Source organism: Bradysia coprophila, unplaced genomic scaffold (genome assembly GCF_014529535.1).
Source record: "Bradysia coprophila strain Holo2 unplaced genomic scaffold, BU_Bcop_v1 contig_732, whole genome shotgun sequence".
In the NCBI taxonomy this organism is placed as follows: Eukaryota; Metazoa; Arthropoda; class Insecta; order Diptera; family Sciaridae; genus Bradysia; species Bradysia coprophila.
In genome coordinates this window covers 603474-609515 of record NW_023503972.1, presented here as the reverse complement: position 1 = coordinate 609515, position 6042 = coordinate 603474, and positions in this window count along the sequence as shown.

Sequence of the window (6042 nt, the reverse complement as noted above, 5' to 3'; positions counted from 1 at the left end):
CTCAATTTCGCTAAATTTTCATAGTGCAGACACAACGTATTCCAACAACAATCGACAATCTCAGTACGACATATTGCAAAAGGGTTCTGGTTAGGAACCTTACAGAGGCGCCGACTTTGAATTCGTTCATGGGGGGCTCATGGGGGGCAAAGAGCACAAAATGATAAAAAAATTGTGAAAAACCCTAGGAATTTAAAGAAGTTTTGCATTGTCATGGGGGGCAATCGCCCCCCTCGCCCCCCTATACTCGGCGCCACTGGAACCTTATGAATTAGAGAAAGTAAGCAAAGGAGCACTAAAAAGCGAACCAGAGCGGAAAATTGTTCAAAACAGAGGAAGCAATTGAAGTATGAGCAAAATATGTTCTACGTAACGTGCACCTAGATGGTCATTAATCACCGAACAAAGGCAACGGCAGTTTTACTTTTCGACACTGCGTCGAGAATACGTATTTTGTGGCAGTGCCACATTGTGCGAACTGAGATCTCGACATCAATGAAAAGTACACATTTGTACACTTGATATTGGTCTCACATAACACACGTTCATACTTATTCCCCTAACAAGTGCCACAACAGCGTGTTTTACCAATAAAATGTCAATATTCTAAACCGAGACGAAAGTAAATTTAGTAACATGTGGTGTGCGCAGATCCCCTGATCTTCTCTTATTAGTTCAAACAATTGTCATGACGATCCAGCTTTTAAACCAAACGAAAAAGTTGCATTTCTTTGCTATCAACACTATCCTATCCTCCCTCACTATAGCTTCACCTTCAATCCTTAGATGAACGAAAAACGATCGCAAACATTTTACGCATCAGTCCTCTACTTTAGAAAAAAATACACCTCCCATTCATCAGTGTGCAATTACTTTCTTTTTGTGTTAAAAAAAATGTTTTAAGCTTAAAATTGTAATGATGAACCAAAATATTTCCTTGAGAAACTGACACGGAAAAAAATTGTTTAAATTATAAAATAATTGAATTGTGTATAAATGGTACAATCTAGATGGTTCAACAATCAAAGAAAAGGATGTAAACAATTTATTCAAATTGATAAAAATTTAAAATAAAACACAAAAATGCGCTTCTAACTGGCCCGTTGTTTCATTGACATCATTTTTTTTTTGTCCCACTTTTCCTCAAAAGTTTCGCGGCCAGCTTCAGGTATTTTTTTTTGTAAACTAAAAACAGTGTATTTGATGTAAATAGATTCCATATAGATTAAATCGCTGTGCCCCTCTGGTGATGTTATTGTTTTAATTTACACTCAAAAATTCTTGGTCAAATGGAAATTCGTGCAATTTGATTAGAATTTTTTTTCCTGATTCTTTGCGGTATTTAAAAATTTGAAACGTTTGCATTTTGGATAAAATTTGTACGCTCACAGTTTTGTTTTCTTTCCACACGTAGCAGCTTAACTTCTGGTATTTTTATATGAAAAATCAAAATTGACAAAAATTTTCTTTTTTGGTCAAGTTTTATTTTCTTGTAAAAATAGCAACTGTCCTAGAAGTTGACAGCTCGCGAAGTAATCTATAAATTCGAACAGAGACACTTATCGTTGAATGGAATTTATCACGAAGCTCAATAAATTTTCATTGAATTTCCCTGATTCGTGATCCCTGATTTTTTATTTGTATATCATTGTTAGAAAGCCAGTTTTGAATGGTCAGGCTTCACTCAGTCATACCGAACGTTCAAAGAAACGAATATCATCAACAGTTTTCGGATCTCGGTCAAATCGTTGCTGGAATTTTTGAGGCTTAATGAACGACCAGAACAGATTACTGCGATAAATCTCAATGTGTTTGTGTGGGAAAGATCGAACCTATCGCAAGAGGCCGAAAAAATCCATGAAGTGCACATTTTCGAACAACGAATAACAGATTCAGAAGTAATTCACGCAAACAATTCGCAGGCGCAGAGTTAGTAAAAGAAAGTTTTTATTTCGAGTTTTGTTCGAGTTCGAGGTGCATATCTAAATTTTATTTTTTTAGATGTAAATGTTGCTGGAACGTCAAGTTCTGGTGTCTTAACCGCGACGACCAGTGGTCTTCAATCTGTGAACAGTTCTGGTACCTCAAGTGCAGTTCCTTTAACTGCAACCATCGGAGAGTCGGCGTACAGTCAGTAAGTCAAAGCTTTATACTTAAAAGTAACTTGATGCCATATATTAAGCCGATATTTAAATCCAAACGTATACCTACAGCCAACTTTTGGGACACTTGGAATTTTTGTGTGAAAAATCAAACTTGACAAAAATAAATCCGCGAAGTGATCTATTCGAATATCAATTGACTGTGTTTTGTATTTTCAGATTTAGATTTGATCGACGTCAACACTTCGCCTATGGTAGATCTGGACGACGAAGATTGGAATGATGATTTCGAATCTCAAATTTGAAATACAATTTTTTTCTAATTCCCTTGACTGAAAGTCATGGGTCTTACGGATGATAAACACCCTAAAATGTTTGTCACACAATGATCACTACTATGATTGAAAATGCATGAATGTATGACCAAAAACCTTAAATACAGAAAATGTTTGTCACACTTTGATGATTCGTTGATAACACGATAACTTGAGTAATTTTCAACGGATTTTCAAAAACTTTTTTTTAATCGACGGGGAATTAAATTAATGAGGTTAAGTTCGAAGATATCTTAGAGATATTCCCAAAAGAATTTTTGTCTCGTCCCTTGATTCCACGATAACTCGAGTAGTTTTCGACGGATTTCCAAAAACTTTTTTTTTATTTGACGGGGAATTAAATTCCTCAGGTTAAGTTCGAAGATGGGTTATAACGGACGGGTGATCTTAGAGATATTCTCAGGAGAATTTTTGTCTGGTCGCTTGATTCCACGATAACTCGAGTAGTTTTCGACGAATTTCCAAAAACTTTTTTTTAATCGACGGGGAATTAAATTGCTGAGGCTAAGTTTGAAGATGGGTCGTAACGGGCTGGTGATCTTAGAGATATTCCCAAAACAATTTTTGTCTCGTTCCTTAATAACACGATAACTTGACGTAATCCTCAACGGATTTCCAAAAACTTTTTTTTAATCGACAGGGAATAAAATTACGAAGGCTACGTTCGAAGATGGGTCGTAACGGGCTGGTGATCTTAGAGATATTCCCAACAGAATTTTTGTCTCGTTCCGAGATAACACGATAGCTTGACGTAATCCTCAACGGATTTCAAAAACTTTTTTTATTCGACGGGGAATTCCATTCCCGATGATAAGTTCAAAGTTGGGCTATGACGGTCGGGGGATCTCAGAGATATTCCTAAAAGAATTTTTGTATCGTCCCGTGATATTATCGTGTTATTAATTGAGTAATTCTTAATGGTCCACAAAAGACAATTATCCCACTAAGAAAGACATTTTTGGGTTAAGCTCGTTAATGGAATATACTGGAGTAATATTCTAGGATTCATTCCAAAATTTTGTGTGTGTAATATCTTTATATCGATGATAAGAAAAAAATTAAAGTTTGGACGAGTGTGAACTTTGCGGCCAGAGCGAAGCGAGGGCCGTAATCACACGAGTTTCATTTTTATTCAATATGTAAGCAAGAAATTCGCCTCTTTCCAGGGTCTGTATCTCGTGCTGCCTTTTTGATGGTATCTTTTCATCAGAATCCTTTTTTCAAAACACACGACCACACGACCACGAATGTATTAGCTTTCAACAGAAAGTAGATTTGGGTGTAGTCACTTGACCAGTTCTGAAAAAAGTGACCAGTGTATCGAAATTTTCATAAACTGCTCAGTTTTCTCAGGGTTGGTCAAACTGCTACAACCAAATCTATTTTATGTTGAAAGCTAACACATTCGTGGTCGTTATTGCGGTTGTACATACTTGAAAAATGATAATTTTGGTGGAAATATATCACCAAAAGACAGTATTTAAAAATCACCCAAATGTATACTTTTCAGCAAATCATCGATGCCTCTTAAGTACTGAAAATACTTATGAGCCAGTATATGATCAAGTGCTGAAATTTCTCATATACGTGTTTTGTATCGAAAGTAGGGTACGCATACCCTGGTATACTTTTATATACTTTTAGAGTGATTTTTTTTGCTCGGATTACAAAAATCTTCTTGAGAAAAGTAGTCAGTCAGTCAAGGGATCTGACCCATCCAAAAGATGGGGCCAAGTATTAAGAAGGCTGTGACCTTGAACCTATCAATACATTAATGATCTAAGACTAAATAAATTGACATTTCCTCCACCAGTTATGCAGTCGTGTGTGGCTATAATCCAGTTACATACGAAACCATCCAGAAGATTTAGCCTCGGAAATATTTTTTCTAGTATTAAACTCGAACGGTTCAATATTTGTACTTCAGAAGTGCCATTCCAGCGTTGTCGATCAATCGGAGTCCTTTCAACAGTTTCAGTTTTAAAAATTTATTCACCAAATATATCCTCTCTTATAAATAGAGGTAAGAACAGAGATATTCATCTAAAATCGCTTATGTTTCGACAGTTTGTTACTTCGCTGCAACCAGACATGAGAGCCGACCGAAAAATGTCGGCGGCGGCTAGCAGATGCGAGAGAAAAAAAAAACTCCTAAGTTACCGACACCGTTCCGGCGCCCGGCTCGCATTGCGGCCCTCCGCTTCGCTCCGGGGCAATGGGCCGGATCGCTCGGCGTGTTAAAACACTTTTTATGTACAGTTCATCTCCATCTCAACTCAACTCAATTCAATTCAATTCTTTTGTTATCTCAACTCAACTCAGTTCAACTCAACTCAACTTAATTCGGTTGTTGAGTTGAGTTGAGATAACAAAAGAATTGAATTGAGTTGAGTTGAGATGGTGCCTAACTCAACTCAACTCAATTCATCTCAACTCAACTCAATTTATCTCAACTCAATAGAAAAAGTTGAGTTGTGCCAGAATATCCCACATCCATTCGTGTGTTTTGTTTTTCATATAAATCTCGGAATTTTTCCTCATTTTGAAGTAGTTTTTCTATTTTGTCATTAGCTGTCTCTGCATTTTGCTGTAGTTCTTCTATTTTCTCCTTAGATGTCTCTGCATTTTGCTGTAGTTTTTCTATTTTGTCCTTAGCTGTCTTTGCATTTTGCTCTAATTGTGCAACCCGTTCCTCTAATTTTTGTACTTTCTGTTTGAGATTTGCATTCTCACTCTTCAATTTGGAATTTTCTAGAACTTTTTCCTTGCAGAATTTAGATATTTTATCTGATTTTGCTGTTATTTCTACGACTATTTCTGCAGAAGCAATTTTCAAAGCGTCCAGTTTAAATGAATGCTCGTCCTGGATCTTTTTGATTTCGTTGCCGCATTTTCGTTTCTCTTTTTCCATTTCTTTGTTCAGTTCTTGCACTTTCGTTTTCAATTCGTTTTTGCAATTTTTGTGTTCGCCGCTCAATTGTTTTATTACATCAATGGCATTGTCAATCGTTTTCTCATCCATAATGTCCAAAATTGAGTAGTTTACTCGAATTGGCGGTTTCACTTGGTATGCGTTTTGTATGAATGGGAATCAGTAACGATTTGAGCGAGTGGACCTTTATTAAATCAGAAGGCAAATTAATAACTGTACTGTCTGAATGATTAGCTTCATTACTCACTTAATACAGACTCAATAAACAAACAAATTTAATTCAATATTGGAACGTTGATTTGACACATCCTTTCACTTTGACATTTGACAATAAACGCCATCTACGGCATTTTTGTGCGAAGATCGTCTCGTATATGGAGGCACTTTTGTGCGAATCTGATTTATTCAATCATTGGAATCGGACATTGTGCGGGCATTCCACAACATTGGAGAAAGATTGATTCGTCCACCAGAATTCCAGAAATTACCACCATACTGTCACCGAGTATCAACAATCGTCTGTTCAAGTTCACGCAGCGAATAAGCTGTGAGTGCTGCTTCAATTGCATCAGTGTTCAATCTGGGGCATTCCCGTTTGAGAGCTTGTAAAGAAAAAAGATTATTAGGTGTCAGCAGAAGCTCGAACTCGTAGTGTTTATCCAGAAGATGCCCT